This window comes from Nicotiana tabacum, chromosome 1 (assembly GCF_000715075.1).
Source record: "Nicotiana tabacum cultivar K326 chromosome 1, ASM71507v2, whole genome shotgun sequence".
Lineage (NCBI taxonomy): Eukaryota > Viridiplantae > Streptophyta > Magnoliopsida > Solanales > Solanaceae > Nicotiana > Nicotiana tabacum.
The window spans coordinates 2487000-2508820 of record NC_134080.1 but is presented as its reverse complement, the minus strand read 5'-3'; the positions used below and the strand labels follow the sequence as shown (position 1 = coordinate 2508820).

The window sequence follows — 21821 nt, the reverse complement described above, 5'->3', positions numbered from 1 at the left end:
TCCAAGAACCTGAAACCCTAAAAATTTTCCAATCTTGGAATTTTTCTGATTCGAGTGAAGGATTGAGGTCTAATAGACTTTAATCGAGGTATTCTCAACTGAGAATACTTCGAATAAAGTCTGTTCAGCCTCAAAAATGTCCGAATTCAAGTTGAGTCTGTGCCTGAATAAATTTGAAGATTCAGAGGTATTTTTTCTATTTCTTTTGTGTATTCTACGTGTATTTTATGTTTGTTTCATTAGTCTGTAATTTTCCCATCTTTTGTTGTTATACTGTATCATACTCGTCTATATGATCAAAATATGAAACTGTTTCTGTTGGTTGTGATTATTCACAATGTAAGTAATCGACTCGATTAAGTTCGTCGATTAGTTATATTATGAATTCTCATTTATGATAATGATGATTGAAACAGTCTGTTTTTTTTGTTTTAGACTTATTATGGACAAATGTTGTAAATAGTCAACTGATTAATACTCGTCAATTAAATCATGTTTGTTTGCGAATCAGTGAATTCAAATGTATGCTGTATATGTTGTTTTCTGAACAGGGCATTGTCAGTATATTGACAATGCTCCTGTGTATGTTTGATCTTAGTTCAATGCTGAAATTCAGTTTGACTTGCTATGTTGAATTCAGTATAATTTGTTGTGATATTAGGTTTAATTTCAATTTCACAAATGTTGGTTAGATACCATTGTGTTAGAAAGGTGCATTCTCAGTCAAGATTCAGTCCAGAACTTGATAGGATTGGTTATAGCTGTTTAATTCAGAAGGATAATCGATTTTGAACAATTTTTAAAATCTATTTTGTATCAGATTCTGATTTCCTTGAGGGCAGTAATAACAGTAAGCTTTCAGGGGTACTACTGGTAATGAAACAGTGAGGATAGTAGTGTGCTGATAGTGGAGTGTTAGTGGCTTTTAATTTAATGGGGTAATGGGAAACAAAGGGTAATGGGTTGCTGAAAATCAGGGAAAAGTTAGCTTAATGGGATTTAAAGTGGAAAAACAGATTTTTAATGGAAATTTTCTGTTTTTAAAAGATAAAAGGGGTCCAGGCAGACCTGTATAAGAGGGGGGAATGGGGACTGACTTGAGGAGGGGGGAGAGACTCAGATTTTTAAAGAGAAAAAAAAATCTGATTGATCAGTTTTCAGACAGAGTTTTTGAGAGCTTAGAGAGAGTTTTGGAAAGACAGAAAAAATAGGAAGAGAAAAATCTGATTTGAAAAGAAAAAGAAATCAGATTTTAACAGGAGATTCTAAGAAGAAAAAGAGAGTGTGAGATTGAAGAAAACAGAAATAGAAAAATCAGAAATAGGAATCCGAAACAGGAAGAAACTGAAAATCTGAAAAAATGTTATCCTTCTAGAATCTGTCCGTTGTTTGTTTTTGTGGATACTATTCAGTCTGAATCTGAAATTTTCCTCAAGTTACTGTCACTGTTCATCTGGGTTAACGGGTTTGGTTCAGACTTGCTAAATACTGCTATTCTGCTGACTTTATTACTGTTGCAACTGCTGAAATTTACTCCTTCTACCTTCGTTTTCAGGTATATATCTCTTAAATTCTATGTTGGAAAGAGATTCAACATGACAAATAAATGAATTTTAAATTGTAGTACTGCCTTCTATCGTTTAAGTTTAAACATTTAAATTTCAGTTTTGGTTTCATGTTGGATAACCAGTAGTGAGTTCGACTTGACGGCTACAAGTTAATTGTCTTATTTTTAAATTCATATAAAAACTTTGTAATAATGTTATCCATGTTGAAATTTAATTAGTTTAGTTATCTTTGAGTTGTGTAAATAGGAAGCATGGCAGAAAGTTGGCTTTTATTTACACTTTATGGTATTGTTAGATAGGTATAGCATAATATGGAAATATCAAGGAAAATATGCTATTAGATTATTTTGTTAGTTAATTAGTTGTTGTTTAAAGCTAGATGATGATTGGTTGCAATTTGCTATCTTTTGGCATAACATTGATTGTGTTCATAATCTATAGTTGAAAGACGCGTTAGTATAATCCGTTATGTTCACGATGTCAAATATGGTAAGTAATATTGTATGCAATATCATTTTATTAAGTCAACTAGACTTGTTCTCTTTCTTAATAATAAAGGGCTTAGGAACTTATATAATGTGAAAGTTAATAGTTAGTAATAATTCACATAGATTGAGAATCAAATTGGTTTGATTATATATATATCTATCCTAACTCAATCATAGGCATAAGTAATTAAATTAATTTCGTCTATTAAGATTAAAACAAGTATATGAGAATAAGATGAGATGTACGAACACAAATTGCAAAACTTTATATCAATGGTAATTATGAATAGAACTTGCACTAAATAAAAATAATAAAAGTTCTTGAAAAATATTCTTTCCTTTATAATTCATTTTCAGTTTCATATACAATTCATTCTTTGGCATATATATATATGTTATATTTGTTAAAAATAGTATTAATCATATTTTTATTCTGTTCTTTGAATTTGAATAGTTGGAATGAATATAATTTATACTCGGAAATTATAATCGACGGGCAACCTTTAATAGATTGTGAATTCTTTTCAAAGAATTTAAAGGCCTCTAAAATGGGAGTTCTCATGATTTTCACATAAAAAATATATGAATATAATAAATAATTTGTGAAAAATCCATAATACCATTACAAGTATTTTGCGCAATTAGGGATGCGTTCGCGTACCCTGATTATATTTTTAAAAGCAAATTCGGATTATGCGTACGCGCAATTTCGAGCGAATATTTAAGAAAAGGATGTTTCCAAAGGTGTTAAAATAATTTCATATAACCCGAGGTGTGCAGTTCATTATCTAAATAAAAGGGGTGATGATGTTCCTGATTTTATTTTTGATTTTCGAATATATATATTTTTTCTATAAAAAAAAAAACTATAACATGGATAATTTTATTGTGTACACGTACGCGTGGAACAATCCCTGGTACTTATAAAAAATATATAATATGAATATACGTACGCGTAATTCGTCCATATAATTTTAAACAATAAGTAAAAAGCGGTAGTAAAATCATGCAATAAAAACGTATTTAGTAAAATCAAGATAATTAAGCCAATAATAAAAACAGTTAAGCGACCGTGCTAGAACCACAGAATTCGGAAATGCCTAACACCTTCTTCCGGATTAACAGAATTCCTTACTCAGGATTTCTGGTTCGCAGAATAATAAACAGAGTCATATTCTCCTCGATTCAGGGATTAAAATTGGTGACTTGGGACGCCTTAAAATTCCCAGGTGGCGACTCTGAAATAAATAAACCAATCCCGTCTCGATTGTCCTTTAATTGGAAAAACTCCCTTGCACCCTCGCGGGTGCGAAAAAAGGAGGTGTGACACGTGGTTATGTTAATGTTTGTCTTTTTGTGACCATTTGTGGATCTCCTAGGGTGGCATTGTATACTGCTAAAACCGGGCCCACATGATTTTACCGATTGATCGAGACCCGGGGATGATCGAGGATCAGCCCCATAGCATATCTAGCCGAGATATGAGGATAAGGCACCGAGTTTGGAATTCAAGATACTTAGCAAGATCGAAACTAGTAATGATCGAGGTAGAACGAGATAGACGTACACCAAGACCGAAGATATCATGATAATGGAAAGGTGAGATATTCGTGATCGGTCGAAGATCATGGTGGAAATCTCGGAACAGATCAAGTCAAGGGCGGTTGTTTAGATAAACATGATCTCCTTATTTAATTAGAATTTTATCTTAATAAGATTCCTCCACTATATCAAGGGGGTCTTAATCACTTTGTAAACACCTTACATTGACGCATATAAAAATAAGACAATTTTCTGTTTCTCTTGTTCATCAATTCAGTTCATAATTCTATTCTCAGTTCGAGGGCGACATAGCTAGAGGGCTGAATTGCACTTCAATACTGGTTTATTTTTTTGTTTGTTTATTTCCATTATTAACCGTCATATTTATCAACTGGTGCTAGGTGAAATTACGTATCCTTAAAACCACATATAAGTTTAATAATTATCTGATTTTAAGGGTAAACAGTTTGGCGCCCAACGTGGGGCTAAGGATAATAGTGATTGCCTGGTATAAATTCTCATAACACACACTGCTTTACGCTTGTTCTTGTAAGTATCTTTAATTTCAGGATCAACATGTCAAACTCTCAAGTAGCACCCACATATACAGACAATAGCCTTGGCTTCCACTACGGAAATGACAACATAGCCGCCCCGGGAAACGGAGTGCCTCCAGTCAACCCTGATGGACCCCCGGCCGTGGACCCAATTGACGTCAGCACCCATATTGCCATTAATGGGAATTTGGGTGTCGACCCTAAAAATAGCATCCACAGAGATGCTCGAGCAGCCGATCAGAACGCACAGAGCAGTGAAGAAAGGGGAATTAACCTTTGAATGATATTCTAGATGTTATAGACTCAACAAGCTGCGATAGCACAACTCCAAAACCAGAATCGAGCACCAAGCAGAATCGAGCTCGAGCCATCACAAGAAGTTGTTCTTAGAGTCGAATCGGTGCCAAAGAGATCGAACGAGAGAGAATCAGAGACTAATCCCGCTATCGTAAAAATGCTCGAGAAACTGACGAAGCAAATCGAGACAAGGGAAAAGAAGATCGAGGAAAATGATAAGAAGGTGAAAACTTATAACTCCAGGGTCGACTAAATCCCGGGGGAACCACCGATATTGAAAGGACTTGATTCCAAAAAGTTTGTCCAAAAACCTTTCCCCCCAAGTGCAACTCCGAAACCAATCCCAAAGAAATTCTGTATGCGCTAGATTCCGAAGTATAAAGGGACAACAGATCCAAACGAGCACATCACCTCATATACGTGCACCATTAAGGGAAATGACCTGGAAGATGATGAGATTAAATCCGTGTTACTGAAGAAATTCGGAGAAACTCTATCGAAGGGTGCCATGATATGGTACCACAATTTACCACCTAATTCTGTTGATTCATTTGGTATGCTTGCAGATTCTTTTGTGAAGGCGCACGCTGGAGCTATTAAGGTTGCAACTAGAAAATCGGACCTATTTAAGGTAAGGAAAAAAGACAACGAGATGCTCAGGGAATTCATATCTCGATTTTAAATGAAACAGGTGGATTTGCCATCGGTCACTGATGATTGGGTTGTTCAAGCCTTCACTCAAGGTCTCAACAAATGGAGTTCCATAGCTTCGTAATAATTAAAGTAGAATTTGATCGAATATCCAGCCGTCACATGGTCCGATGTACATAATCGATATCAGTCAAAGATTAGGGTCAGAGACGATCAGCTAAGGGCTTCGGTTGGTTTGATTTATCCCAACAGGTCCGTTGATAGAGTTAAAAGGGACGTTGACCGGGAATCACGATCGAACAGAGTCCAATGTCAGCATACGGTGGAGATCGAAGAAATAATGGGCTAGGGCTCAACCCCTTCGGAATGATAGAAGGAATGATCGGGGACAGAGCTACCGAGGGCTCATGAGCAAGTGTGGTTTCAATAGAGATACCGGGTCCAAAGAAGCACCTCGATTGTCAGAATATAACTTCAGACCTTAAAATAGAAGATTGCATAAAATAGAAGATTGCAGACAGCTAAGAGAGGAAGTAGCTCGATTATTCAATAAGGGGCACCTTCGAGAATTCGTAAGTGATCGAGCCAAGAACCACTTCAAAAACAGAGATTCAAACAGACAGAACGAGCATGAAGAGCCACAACATGTGATTCGCATGATTGTTGGAGGAGTCGATGTTCCTCAAGGATTGGTATTTAAACACACTAAGGTGACAATCACAAGGGAAAAGCGAACTCGGGACTACCTACCAGAAGAAACCTTGTCTTTCAGCGATGAGGATGCAGAAAGGATCGAACAACCTCACAACGATACACTGGTAATATCTATCCTTATGAATAAAATTCAAGATAAATGTATGTTGATTGATCCAGGTAGCTCGACAAACATTATTCAATCAAGGGTCGTAGAGCAACTCGACCTCCAAGATCAAATTGTGCCTGCAGCTCGAGTACTTAACAGTTTCAACATGGCAAGTGAAACCACCAAAGGGAAAATCATTTTGCCAGTAAATGTGGTAGGGACCATCCAAGAAACAAAGTTCTATGTGATCGAAGGTGACATGAGGTATAATGCGCTGCTCGGAAGGCCTTGGATCCATAACATGAGTGTAGTGCCCTCGATGCTTCATCAAGTCCTGAAGTTCCCAACATCAGAAGGAATCAAAACGGTGTACGATGGACAACCCGCCGCCAAAGAAATGTTTGCAATCGACGAAATAGTACCGGTATCGACACTTTCATCAATAAAGGGATCGTAGTCGAAGGGAAAGCAGGAAGTCAAATAGCAACCGCAGTCACCGGCCTCGGCCCGATTGGAGGAGAAGGAAACTTTTGAGAATGATGATTATATGATACCTCAAACCTTCATAATCCCTAGTGATTCTAATGCAACGAAGTCGATGGTCGAAGAGCTGGAACAAATCATACTGATCGAGCATCTGCCTGATCGAGAGGTATACCTGGGCACAGGTTAACTCCCGAGCTTAGGAAAAAACTCGTTCAATTCTTTTTATATAACATAGATTTTTTTGCTTGGTCCCATCTCGATATGACAAGGATCCCACCAGAGATCACTACCCATCGATTGAGGTTGGACCCGAAGTTTCGTCCAGTAAAGCAAAAGAGAAGGCCCTAGTCCTAGGTTAAGCATGCATTCATCAAGGATGAGGTAACCAAACTTCTCAAAATAGGCTCTATTCGTGAAGTAAATTATTCGGAATGGTTAGAAAATGTAGTGGTAGTCCCTAAGAAGGAAAATAAACTTAGAATGTGCATAGACTACAAGGATTTGAACAAGGCATGCCCTAAAGATTCTTTTCCTTTGCTTAACATCGATCACATGATCGATGCCACGACCGGTCACGAGATTCTTAGTTTTCTTGATGCCTACTCCGGGTACAATCAAATACGAATGAACTTGGAGGATCGGGAAAAGACTTTGTTTATCACCAAATACGACACCTATTGTTTTAACATAATGTCATTTGGACTAAAAAATGCTGGTGCAACTTATCAATGCCTACTAAATCGAATGTTTGAAGAACAAATAGGGAAATCTATGGAAGTTTATATTGAGACATTCTAGTTAAGCCCCTGCGAGCAGAGGACCATTTGAAACATTTACAGGAGACTTTCGACATACTAAGGAGGTACAACACGAAACTCAACCCAGAAAAGTGTGCATTCGGGGTTGGCTCGGGCAAATTTCTCGGCTTCATGGTGTCCAATCGGAGGATCAAGATCAACCCCGATAAAATCAAAGGTATCGAGGATATCAAAGTCGTGGATAATGTGAAGGTCGTGTAGAGGCTGACCGTGCACATAGCCATCCCTAGGGCAATTCATCTCGAGGTCCTCAGATATAAGTCACTGGTTCTTCTCACTACTTAAGAAGAAGAGCAATTTTACATGGACCCCGAAATGCCAACAAGCTTTAGAAGAACTAAAACGATACATGTCTAGCCCTCCACTACTTTATACCTCGAAAGCGGAAGAGAACCTTTACTTATACTTGGCGGTCTCGAAAATAGCGGTAAGTGGGGTCCTAGTTCGATAAGAGCAAGGTACGCAATTCCCTGTTTACTATATTAGTCAGATCTTAGGTGAGGCCGAGACCCGATACCCACACTAAGAGAAATTAGTGCTTGCTTTAATAAGCGCCTCTAGGAAATTAAAATCATATTTCCAGTGTCACCCAATATGTGTTGTAACTACCTATCCCCTTCGTAATATTTTGCATAAACCCAAACTTTCGGGGAGATTGGGCAAATGGGTTGTGGAACTCAGCGGGTACGATACTGAGTATCAACCCCGAACAGATATCAAATCCCAAATCTTGGCAGATTTCGTGGCTGACTTTATGCTAGCCCTCGTACCCGAGGTCGAAAAGGAACTTTTATTAAAATTAGGTACATCATCGGGGGTGTGGACCCTCTTTACGAACGATTCTTTGAACGTGAAAGGGTCCGGGCTGGGCATTATTTTGAAGCCACCCACGGGTAACGTAATTAGGCAGTCTAAAAAATTTGAAGTTAACTAACAATGAGGCCGAGTATAAGGCCATGATTTCAGGTCTCGAGTTGGATAAAAGTTTGGGAGCAGAGGTCAACGAGGCCAAATGTGATTCCCTACTTTTGGTAAACCAAGTAAACAAAACTTTCGAAGTCCGAGAAGATCGAATTTAGCTTAAATAATTAGTTAAACTAACTTTCGAGAAGCAAAAAGTACCACATAAATTGAAACTAAATATGTGTTTTAATAGAACATCTAACTTTTGTAGTTGACTCTAGTGGTGGGATGAATGGTTGCTTTTGAAGAAGTAGAGGCAAACCAAGAACAAAGCATAAGATGGGGGAAAGAATAAATTAGCATGGACCCAAGTCTTGAATCAATCTTTCTTGCAATTGTCCAAAAACAAGGAGACTGATGTTTCAAGGATTGTGCTGTGGAGTCTGGCTACATGCTGACTTCTGTTCAAGATGTTATATGTAAACTTGTTCAACAATTCCAAAAGAAACAGTTGACTGATGTTGGATGTAAGCTTGAACTCCTATTACTTGCAGACTGAAAATGAGGGGAAAAAAAAGAAAAAAAAAGAGAGAGCTCGGATGCACATTTTTTTCATCTTAAGTCAGACGTATGTGACGACCCATCGTTCACAACTAGTGCAAGGTAACTTCATTGCCCTCAAATGCACCAGCCGGGAATCGAACCCGGGTCTGTACCGTGGCAGGTTACTATTCTACCACTAGACCACTGGTACTTATTGTCATGCAATAGTAACATAATAAAATACTAAATTTGTCCCACTCAAATTTTTGGCAATCTAACAGAATATCTGAGTAAAATTACTTGGAAATGAGCAATCAATATTTATTAACAAAAATCTTGGGATTCTGTATGTTAATCATGCTTTAGAAAATTACATTGGTGAAATACCACGGATAATAACCATTTTAAACTTCTCATATTTCTATATAATACTCCCTTCGGTCCACAATAAGTGATTTTTGACCTATGATACACCCTTTTAGAAAATACTAACTCCCGAAAAGTTATTTTGACTAAATTACCCTTCATTAAAATTTATTTATTGTTAACTTGATACATTTGGATATATAAATAAGGACAAATTTGAAAAACTAAAGTTAATCGATTATTGATTATATAGGACACTTGTTTTGAACCAAAATAAAAAGGCCAAAATGTCACTTATTATGGATCGGAGGGAATAACAATTTCATAATATTAAAGGTGATATTTTCTCATATACTTCACCTCTCATATATCTTGTAATTAAATCAAGTTAGTCCTCGGTTTAGCTTTCATTTTATGTTGATTAATTTGGTTGCTTATAATATTAACTGGGTTGAATCTAGCTCTAATATGTGATTTTAAAAAGTTAAACATAAAAATGCATGTGTGACACATGGGATGCATGTGCGATGCACATGCTATACTCCTTCTAAGGTGATAGGACGAATAAAAGAAAATGTTGCAAGAAACTATGTCCAAAGAAAAAGAAGGAAATGAAGCCAGTTACAATTTTAAGAAATATTGTTAAATTTTTGAAATACTATATATAATATAAGAAGATATTGGAATTAAGCATATAAGCTTTTCTAATGAGTATATATTTTACAAATTCCTAGGACTTGGAATTTTGTAGGACATAGTTTAACTATCAAGTCATTGAAATATGATTAGCTTTTATCATTTAGAACTTGCACTTTTTCCTTTTTAATTTTGTTTTATACATCACACACGTTTAGTAATATATATGTGGTTTTTAATTTTTTTTACTAATTACCATGTATGCACATGTGATGCACGAGATGTATGTGTAACACATAAGATGCACGACTGATGCACATGCTATCAATTTCATTAAATTTACGTATTTTTGGCTATAGGGCTGATAGACTTAGGGAAATCAAGCTCTGGCACCTCATGATTTTTCCCTCGTCAGAAACTGAAAGAGTACCTGATTTTGAAATAATTTATTAGTAAACGACTAAATAAAGGAAGGATTAACCTTCGAACGATATTCAAGATGTTGCAGACTCAACAAGCCGCGATAGCACAACTCCAAAACCAGAATTGAGCACCAAGCAGAATCGAGCTCGAACCATTGAAAGAAGTTGTTCTAGGAGCCGAATCAGTGCCAAAGAGATCGAACGAGGGAGAATCGGAGACTAATCCCGCTATCGTAAAAATGCTCGAGGAATTGACGAAGCAAATTGAGACAGGGGAAAAAAGATCGAGGAAAATGATAAGAAGGTGAAAACTTATAACTCCAGGGTTGACCAAATCCCGAGGGCACCACAGATATTGAAAGAACTTGATTCCAAAAAATTTGTCCAAAAACCTTTCCCCCCAAGTGCGACTCCGAAGCCAATCCCAAAGAAATTCTGTATGCCCTAGATTCCGAAGTATAACGGGACGACAGATCCAAACGAGCACGTTACCTCATATACGTGCGCCATTAAGGGAAATGACCTGGAAGATGACGAGATTGAATCTGTGTTACTGAAGAAATTCGGAGAAACTCTATCGAAGGGTGCCATGATATGATACCATAATTTACCACCTAATTCTGTTGATTCATTTGGTATGCTTGCAAATTCTTTTGTGAAGGCGCACGCTAGAGCTATTAAGGTTCCAACTAGAAAATCAGACCTATTTAAGGCTAGGCAAAAAGACAACGAGATGCTCAGGGAATTCGTATCTCAATTTTAAATGAAACGGATGAATTTGCCACCGGTCACCGATGATTGGGTTGTTCAAGCCTTCACTCAAGGTCTCAACGAATGAAGTTCCATAGCTTCACAATAATTAAAGTAGAATTTGATCGAATATCCAGCCGTCACCTGGTCCGATGTGCATAATCGATATCAGTCGAAGATTAGGGTCGAAGACGATCAGCTGGGGGTTCCGATTGGTTTGATTTATCCCAACAGGTCCGTGGACAGAGTTAAAAGGGACGTTGATGGGGAATCACGATCGAATAGAGACCGATACCAGCCATACGGTGGAGATTGAAGAAATAACGGGCCAAGGAGCAACCATGTTCGGAATGATAGAAGGAATGATCGGGGACAGAGCTCCCGAGGGCTCATGAGAAAGAGTGGTTTCGATAGAGATACCGGGTCCAAAGAAGCAACTCGATTGTCAGAATATAACTTCAGACCTTAAAATATAAGATTGCATAAAATAGAAGATTGCAGACAGCTAAAATATGAAGTAGCCCGATTATTCAACAAGGGGCACCTTCGAGAATTCTTAAGTGATCGAGCCAAGAACCACTTCAAAAACAGAGATTCAAACAGACAGAACAAGCATGAAGATCCACAACATGTGATTCACATGATCGTTGGAGGAGTCGATGTTCCTCAAGGACCGGTATTTAAACACATCAAGGTGACAATCACAAGGGAAAAGCGAACTCGGGATTACTTACTAGAAGAAACCTTGTCTTTCAGCAACGAAGATGCCGAAGGGATCGAACAATCTCACAACGATGCACTGGTAATATCTATCCTTATGAATAAAATTCAAGATAAATGTGTGTTGATTGATCTAGGTAGCTCGGCAAACATTATTCGATCAAGGGTCGTAGAGCAACATGACCTCCAAGATCAAATTGTGCCCGCAGCTCGAGTACTTAACGGTTTCAACATGGCAAGTGAAACCACCAAAGGGGAAATTATTTTGCCAGTAAATGTGGCCGGGACCATCCAAGAAACAAAGTTCCATGTGATCGAAGGTGACATGAGGTATGTGAGCACGTGATTTTTGTTTCGCGAAAATTACTCCAAAAGAAAAATCAAATAAAACAAAATGTCATCTCTGTACAATTTTGAGAATTTGCATGACATTTTGGTAATTATCTTTTTCCGTAAATGTTTACCATGTTTTTAGTTATTTAAAAAAAATACAAAAATATAGGTCGCATGCATACTTAGAATTTAATTGTGCATGTAGGAATCAATTAAACCATAATTTTGGTTTTTTAAGGGGGAAATCACAAAATATGCATTTTTATTCTAATTGTCGTCATCCTGTGATTTTTTTTTACGTTCTAATTTGTGTGTTAATTATTGTTGAATGTTAATTAATATTTGGATAGTTTAATTTTGGTTTTAATTTAATTAGGAATTTTGGTTTAAATTAAAAGAATGAAAGGGGAGGAAAATACCAGATTTGGGCCAAAATCCATTTGAAAATCAGGCCCAATTCGTTACATTGACCCAGTCCACGACCTGGGTTTTCCAAGCGACGTCGTTTAGATGTATTTGATCTGAGCCGTTCATCTCACTTCATCTAACGGCTTCAGGCTTTCCCCAGATACCCGACCCACTGGTACCCGGATTGACCTATTCCCAACGCTTAAACCAAACGACGTCGTGACCTAAATGATCTGATCCAGGCCGTTTGACGGATTTGATCCAACGGCCAGGATTAAGACACACCCTTCCGTATATAACCTTAACACCTTACCCCCACGCCCCCTAAACCAAACCCCCCATTTACCTTCGTCTCTAAACCTCAGAGACCAAACAAACCCTCCGCCTTCAACCACCATGCACCGCCCACCGGAAATCGCCTCACGGCGGTTCCGGTGGTCCAAACAACCCCATCTTCACACCATAGAACCCCATCACCCTCCTCTTTCTGAATCTACCTTCTATTGTCCTCGAATCCCAGTAATATGTCTCGAATATCAGATCGAAAACCAGTCAAAGACCTTAGTTCACCCGACGACCCCCAAATTAACACCCTTAGATCATCTAACCACCCCCAATCCAACACTAGTACCCGTTTGCATCGAATCATCTTCGAGCTTCTCGAATCTTCGTTTGAAGGTTCGAGCAAAGCTCAGACATACCCCAATCCACCCTAAACTCACACCCTGGCATCCCCTGACCTCTCTTATACCTAAGACACACTGGTTTACTTTCAAACCTGGTTGGAACCATTCGAACCCTAAAATCAAACCAAGAACCCTGGAAAACCAAAGTTGGAACCAGTCTGAAGGGGAGAAATTTGGGTGTCTAATGGACCTTAGTCGATGTGTTCTCAGTCGAGAACATTCAATTAAGGTCCCTTCAACCTCAAAAGAGTCGAGTCAAGTGTTCAACCTGGTTTCGTCTAGTCTTGTATTTATTTAAGGTACTCCTTTCCTCCTCTCTTTTTCTTGGTGTTACGTCTAATTGTTGCTTATATGGTTATAATTTAGCCTCATTTGATTGATCCCATTGTGCCCCGTCAGACCTTTTTATTGGATCCAATTTTATTATCATTTTTCTGTTTATTGTCATTTGTTGTACGCTGTAATGTGTTATCGATTAGTCTGTTATGTTTGAATGATAGAGTAGCATGAGAATTAGTCTGATGTTTAGTTCATTCTTGGCTGTGACCTCTCATGCTTAGTTTGTGTTCTGAATGATGTGTTAACAAGTTTTCCTGGGTAATATTTGAGTTCACATTTGATCCTGTGGCCATTTTCAGTTCATCGAGCCTAACTTATGGTTCGTTTGTTCAGCCTGATTTAGTGAACCCCCCCTTTTGAAACTCTGCTGGCTGTTCCCTACTTTTGTACTCCAAATCTGCTTAGGGCATGTGCTGGTCAAGTTGCTCTCATTCCATCTTGTCTTGCTGAGTTTAAATATGATTGTTTCCCCATTTACAGCTAGTTCAATATATGTTGCCCTGAACTCTTAGGTTTCATTCTAAATGCCATCTGATTTAGTATTTTTGAATTACTAGCTGATTTGAATTGATTGTAGCTGTTGTAACTAGCTGGGTTCAGTTTAGTGAATGAGTAGGTTTGAGTAGGTCATTGATCAAAGTCTGTATCCAGCACTTAAGGGGTTTGGTTTAGGACAGTGAATTTCAAGGGTATTCTGGGGTTTTAAAGGTTCTGATTTGCTTAAAGGCAAGTAGGCTGACAGTAGGGTACTAAAATATTAATTAAACTTGACCAATAGTGGGATTGATGATATGTTAAGCACCTTTAGCAGCTGGAAATCAGTAACAACATGAGCTTGATGATAAAAAGCTGAAAATGCACATGAGAATAGTAGTGGAACCTGCTGTACAGTAGGATATCCACTGCATTTTGAATTTCAGCAGTTTAAAGTAGAAGAAAACCCCATGCCTAGACAATCCTAAGTGGAGATGACAGCCTTTAAGGCTTATTTTAAGCCCTGGGCAGCCTGTCTTTAAGGGGGGGGGGGTCTTCCTTTCTATAGGTATATAAAAAGAGACAGACAAGAGGAGTGGAAAAAGGAGAACAATCAGAAAAATAGGGGGGTTTGGGGCAGAAAGTTTTGATAACATTCAGATAAAAAGAGAAGCAAAAACAAGAAGAGAGTGAGGGGAGTTAGAACCTAAAAGAGGATTTCTTTTGAACTAGGAAAGAGAGCTCATTTCCGGATTTCAATCCGGGGAAGACAATAAACAAAGAAAATCTCTGTTGCTCCATAAAAGCTGAAAATTCTGCTTTTTCTTCACTTTTTCTGTTTGAAATCAGCATCAACCTGCTATTGTTCTATTGAAACTTGGTTTCTTTCTTTGAGTGTCCGAAAATCAGAAACTGTTGTTCCATTGTTGTTTCGGATTCACCTATTTCTGCCTGTGATTAACATTGGTATTTCCGGGTCTCAACTGAGCCTCCAAAGTCTGTTGTTTGGATATTGAGTACTGTTTCATTGAGTTATTTCTGATTTGTTCACTGGGGTTTATTCTGCCTTGCTGCTACTGCTGCTGTTGGCTATTGTTATTTGCTGAACATCTACTGCTGCTTTCACTGATCTTCATCTCTTTTCTTTGCTCTTCCAAATACCAAGTACACAAACTGAATACACTGGTACATCTTGTAAGCTATTCAAAGCATAAATGCGAGAAATGGGAAAGATTTGAAGCTATAGTTAATGTAGTCTTTTCTTTTTTATTGTCTGTATTTAAAACATTCTATGCATTGCCTATGTAAACTCTGTTTACATATTGAATCTCATTTGTATATATGTTAGCTAGTTGCATGAACTAGAATCATTTGGTTGCTGTTTATGTATAACATGGGCTTTATCCTATAGCAGTTTAAGATGTAAACTACTTCCCCGTAGTTTTTTTTTGTTAAATGGACTGACAGTGTAGTTGTAACATTCTGCTAATTCAATTTGGTCGATTAAATAGCATGTTCCAAATACGTATCAGGCCTTAGGCGATTACTCAATAGTTCAAACTATTTCATGTTAACAACTTGTTCATCTGAATTCGTAAAAATGGGTTTCATTAGGCATCACTTTCATTTCGGATTCTTAAAGCTCGAACATGTGTAGAATCATTTAGTTAAGCCCAACATCTAAAGGAGGATGGCACAGGTCCAGTTTTACCCCTTATACATCGGACTTGGGACCATAATTGTTAACCAGTTGCTCTTATTGTATCGTTTTCAGATTTAATGACTCACTTTCGAAACTCAACTATAATAGCTCGTGAGCATGTAAATAAGTTAGAACTCTTTTTCTTTCATTATAGAGACGAACGAAAAAAAAGAAGAAAATATAGCCACTATAGGTCATCCTTTTTGATAATGAGATGAGCCTCGCCAAATAAAAAATGCAAATTGCGGGGCCCTCAATAATTGGTCATAAAAAAAATACTTAGAATTTGGGATAGACTGTTTAGTGAATTTCACTGCCTTCCCCAAAGATAATAACGATTTAGACTCTTTAGGCGCGACTTAATTAAATTACATTCTTTAATTCGGGTGCGCATTCATGTGACCCAAATTCAAATCTCAACGGAGTCGGAATGTATTAACAACCACGGGTGCATTGATTGTGACGTAGTTCGAGATGCATTTTCACGACGTTGCAATTCTATAAAAATAATAATAATAAAAGCGTTTTAAACTTAATAAAAGCACATAAGTCATAACATGTATTTAAATCAGATATTTAGGCATTATAACAATTTAAGCGACCGTGCTAGAACCACGGGATTCGAGGGTGCCTAACACCTTCCCTCGGGTCAACAGAATTCCTTACTTAGAATTTCTGGTTCACAGACTTCATTTGGAAAGTCGAATATTTTCCTCGAATTGGGATTCAAAATAAACCGGTGACTTGGGACACCAAAAGCCAAACCTTTCCCAAGTGGCGACTCTGAATTAAATAAATAATCCCATTTCGAATATTGTCACTTAAATTGGAAAAACCCCCTCGCGCATTTTACCCTTCGGGGCGGGCGCGCAAAAAGGAGGTGTGACAGCTCTGGCGACTCTGCTGGGGACTTAACCCAGAACCTCTGGTTCAGAGTTCAAGAATTATAGCTTAGAATAATTGTTATATTTGGCTTTATTATCTGATCTTTATTACATGTTTTGGCATAACGTGCTAAATGTTGTCTTTTAACCGCTTTGATATTATCTGAACTGTATATAAACTGTGCCGAAACCCTTCTCTTCTTACCTCCGGGGAGAAGCTCACTGGTCGAGACTCCCTATTCTGTTAGTGTCAATACCTGAAATAATAAAGAGGTCGGACAAGTTACAAAGCCGGACGATCTCGCGGGTCCCCGGTACGTAGCCCCCTCCTCGACTCGAGTTGTACGCTCGGGTACACAGTCTAGAACAAATACCCAGGTTATAAACCTAGTATAACAAAACCTCATGTCGGATCCCTAGTAGGAACGCTTATTTGCATCATGTTGCATTTGATATAGGGGACTCAACACAGGGGTTGGGTCCGTCTAGGACAGGCAACCTGAAATGAAAAGACCATCCTGCTGCATCCCGTTTGTTTTGCGCATTTATTTGCTTCAGTTCTGCATGCCGACCGGTTTCTAAAAAAAACTTTAAAAAAAAGAAAAAGAAAATAGCAACGTAAGGAGATAATTACTTATTTTTTGGAAAAATAAAACCAATGTCCAAGTAGTATCAAAACCTCGCCAAAGTTTTCTTAAAAAAATAAATGAAAACAAAATTTGTCTTTTTAGTTTGATTTATTAAAAAAAAACATATATAATAAAAAATATATATATTTTTAATTACTTTCAAAATAAAAAAAAAATATTTGTTTTAAAAAAAAGAGGGGAAAATTCAAAGTTCAATTTTTTTTTTGTAATATCTCTTTCATAAATTCAGACTAATAGTCCAAATACTTCCTTAGAAGATTTTTCGAAATTTCAAAAAAAAAAGGAGAGTGAAAAGAAGTTAAAATTCAAAGAAAAAATGTTTCTTTAGTCATCGTCTCTTTTCAAAAAATAAAATAAAAATTCGAAATCCAAAAATATTTCTTCCTTTTCTTTGTAAGTATTTTATTGAGAAGAGTTTAGTTTATTTCCCTATCGGCCCGAACTACGCCGGTTTGATTCTCACAGGCTGCGAGATACGTAGGCAACCCTCATCGGGTCCAACCTCCCCTTTTCTTTTCAAAATAGCCAAAATGTTAGAATTTTAATTTCGTCATGAATAAGTCGGGTGATGCCGTTTGTCAAGGATAGCCGAATGTTCCCGAAAGGGACGCCGAAAGGCTGACTTTGCACAAACGGCCATTGTTGGTCATTTTTATTTTTTCTGGTCAAATTGCCCAATGGCCTTAGGATCCTCGTCCATGAGGCTCTGTGAGGCCGTGTTCCCCATGTTGGTTCATTACTAAAAAAAAAGAGTCATAAATAAATCAAGTGATTGTTTGTCAAAAAATAGCCAAATGTTCCCGAAAGGGACGGCGGAAGGCTAATTTTGTTTGAACAGCCACTTTCGGTCATCTTTTAGAGTTTTTGATCGGTTGACCCTCACAGTCTTAAAATTTTCATCCCCGAAGTGCTGAAAGGCTGTGTTCGAAAATCGGATCTTCTTTTTTTTTTTTAAAAAAAAAATATAGTCAAAACATTTTTGAGTCAAATCATTTTTGCTTAAAGTCACCTTAATAAATGTGCAGGATGAGCACAATGCAAAATGAAAACTTTTCGATAATGACTAAAATCCCTGTCAAGTTACGGCTATGGTGGAATGATCTAGGTGCTGAAGGGCAAGATGAGGTCAAGAAATATCTGAAAGGTCTTACGGGTTTATTGGAAATCCAGTCTCGGGGAGATATCATAAGAGCTTTGGTCACCTACTGGGACCCAGCGCACAATGTTTTCCACTTCTCTGATTTTGAACTCACCCCGACTCTGGAGGAAATAGCTGGGTACATCGGAAATACTGAACTTCCATTAAGGCAAAAATACCTGGTTGCCCCAAGAGCTATCACGGTGCATCGATTTCTAGACTCACTAAAGATACCCAGGACGGTCCATAACCCATATTTGGCCGCCGGTTTTTGTAATCCATGCTTCATATACGACAGGTATGGTCATGTAGGAGGATTCAATAATCCGATTGACAAGCTATGCAACAAAGGTCGTCGTCAGAAGTGGGATGACCACAGACGGGTGGCTTTCATGATAACATTTTTGGGCCTTCTGGTATTTCCGAGGAAGGACGGAAATATTGATCTGAAAATATCTGGGGTCGTTAGTACTTTGCTCACTCAGCATGACAGTACTCTCACGCCTATGGTGGTATCCGATATCTTTCGAGCACTCACAGCCTGCAAAGCCGGGGGAATTTCTTCGAAGGGTGTAACTTGCTGCTACAAATATGGATGATTGAACATCTCTGCCATCGTTCCGAACTTTTGAGCCATGGTTCCTCGAAGAAAACTTGCATAGAAGAGTTTTACACGAGAACCAAGGAGGTCAGTCTACCCAAAGGAGTTATGGCGTGGATTTCATTCTTTCAGACTCTCACTGCTAGCCAAATACAGTGGACGCTGGGATGGTTGCCTGTTGATGAAGTCATGTATATGCAAGCGGCTAGAACTCACTTTCTACTGATGGGACTTAAGAGCGTTCAACCTTACGCGCCCTGCCGAGTCTTAAGACAACTCGGGAGATGACAGGTATTGCCACACGAGGAAGATCTTAGTGCTCAAACAATTGAGATTAGTCCTGACGGACAATTTCCTGAAGCAAAAATCCGCCAGATCTGGAATGAATGTCAATATTTGAAAGCAGATACTTGTGTGCAGGATCGGGCCAAAAGTGAAATGGTGCCAGGTTACCTTGCATGGTACAGAAGAGAACTTGAACACGAAAGGCCGGCTAAAAGACCCCACATCCTGAATTTTACCGAGTCATCACAAAAGCAGTGGAATTGGTTAGCAAAAGAAAGAGGCTATCGTGCCGAAATCGGCAAATTAAAGCAACAGGTTGAAGGTCTAAAATATGAGCACAACATGCAAGTTGCTACTGATCTAGGAGAAAAGAACAGGTTGACCAGGGAAAACGAGATGCTCAGGGCTCAGATCGAACATATGAAGATAGACGCTGATAACCTACAAAGGAGCCGGTCGGATGAACGATTGATAAAGGGTTTAAGGATGGAAATTGGAGAGTGCCGGAGTGAGTCAGAAAATCTTGAAAATACCATAGCAGGACTCGAAGCGCACTGGGCAAGAAGGACAGAAAAGCGTAACCGGTACCTGCAGCAGTTGAAAAGGGATCACGAGCAAGCCATTGCCAATCTGAAGAAAAAGGTGGTCACTCTCGAGGACAGAGCGTTTGAGCAAACCCGAACCCTTGGAGTTGAAAATAAACATTGCCACAAGCTCTTAACCCAAATGGAAGTAGAAATTCAGCAGTGGCACAATCAATATCTCCAGGATTCTCGGATCATAACAGCCCGCAATGATCAAATAGAGCACCTACTCAAGGAAAAGAGGCAAACCAGGGATAAAATTAAGACCATTGCCCATGCCATCATCAGAAGGTGTCTGCGATGTGAAAATATGACCAGCATTACTGTTCTCTCGGCAGTGATGATTTATGTCAAGCAGACCATGCATGAGCTGGAACGACTTGAAAGGGACCTCACACCTAAGACCGCAACGAGGCCGAACGATGCCCCACGGGCGCCAATTCTCGAAACCTTAATGAATTCATAGGTCGAGTCTGTATTCTCCATCTTAGCATCTTCTGTCCGTTTTTTCGCATCAGGGTGTATTAGTTTGTTGAGTCTGTACTTATCTCAAGGCTTGTTATTTTCCCCCTTTTCCAAAAAAAAAATGTGTTAGTTTGTAATAGATTGTTTCAGTAATAAAATGTGTGCTTCTTTTACACTCGTCTGTTTTTGACTACGTAATGATCTGATTCATGCGGCATCGTGATACGTAAGCAATCCTCATCGGATCCGGTCACATTGTTAACTGCAAATAATGAAAACAATAATAATAGGAAATAATAAAATAAAAAAATAAAATAAAATAAAAAATAAATAAAAAAATAAAAATAATAATAAAAAAAACATGATAAATAAAGGGAAGCCTAAAGAGAAGCCGGAATGACACATGTCTTCGTTGCAAACATGTAGAAATTCACTTAACTGTATAGGTGCATCACACCCCAACGTGAGATTACCTATATGTTATTTGTTTCAAACTAACCGTTTGCTTGCTGCTAAGTTCCGGGTTTTTAGAAAAGGTGGTTTGGTTTGGTGGAGGTCTGGCCTCACATTCATACTTCACGAGGTCGAAAGGAAGTGTTCAGTTGCCCGTCGTTAAGTCGAGAGGGAGTATCCACACTTACTTCACAAGATCAAAGGGAAGTATAGAGATGTCTTCAGAAATTCCTTTGCCAACAATTCCTGTCTCTGAGGAGAGTTCAATCTCGGCTGTCCCGACTCCCGAGTCAGCAACTGCTGAGGAAAACAGAATCCTGCAGCTCCGCATGTTGGAGATGTTGGATGATTGGAATAACGAAAAAGAGCCACCGAGTGTAATCCCTGGTTTTCCTGAGTTGTTCTCCAGGACAAATTGGACTTCCAACGTCCCTATAAGCTATCCAACTACCCCATTCGGGTACCCAACCATTTCAGCCTACTCTGCTGGATTACCCTCTGATTCTTATCCCCGGATGTCAACAACAGATGTAGCTACAAACATATTCACTGCACCACCCTGTCCAATCGTGGCACAACCCGCTACACACAAGCCGAATTTTGACTCGTCCTCATTCACATTTCAAGCACCATCCTTCTCACTGGAACCAACTCGATTCACCACCAACACTCATCCTCAACAACCTCAATACGAGTTTGCACCTGGTCAAGATCAAAACCCCAAAGATTCTGAACAATATGAGATGACAAAAAGGATGAGGAGCCTCGAGCAAAGTTTGAAAAACATGAAAGGTTTAAGCGAGCAAAAGAGTGTGTCTTATACCGATCTATGCATGTTCCCTCACGTGCACCTACCCTTGGGTTTCAAAACACCAAATTTTGAAAAGTATGATGGGTACGGCGACCCCATTGCTCATCTCAAGAAGTATTGCAACCAATTGCGGGGAGCCGGCGGCAAAGAAGAATTGTTGATGGCATACTTCGGGGAAAGTCTGGTAGGAATAGCTTCAGAGTGGTATATGGACCAAGACATATCGCGATGGCATATATGGGATGATCTCGCCAGAGATTTTGTGAGACAATTTCAGTATAACATTGACATCGCACCAGACAGAAATTCTCTGTCAAACTTGAAGAAGAAACCCTCGGAAAGTTTTAGAGAATATGCTATCAAATGGTGCGAGCAGGCATCAAGGGTAAAACCTCCCATGGACGAAATAGAAATGGTCACTACTTTCCTCCAGGCTCAAGAATCAGACTATTTCCAGAA

General features: G+C 38.6%; 1 non-coding gene across 1 annotated transcript; it reads right to left on the bottom strand.

Annotated features, from left to right (window-relative positions):
* Positions 1–8703: 8703 nt before the first annotated feature.
* Positions 8704–8790, bottom strand: LOC142165363 (small nucleolar RNA snoR114). The gene has a single exon (XR_012696164.1). It is a non-coding gene; the product is annotated as a small nucleolar RNA snoR114 (small nucleolar RNA).
* Positions 8791–21821: the final 13031 nt, after the last annotated feature.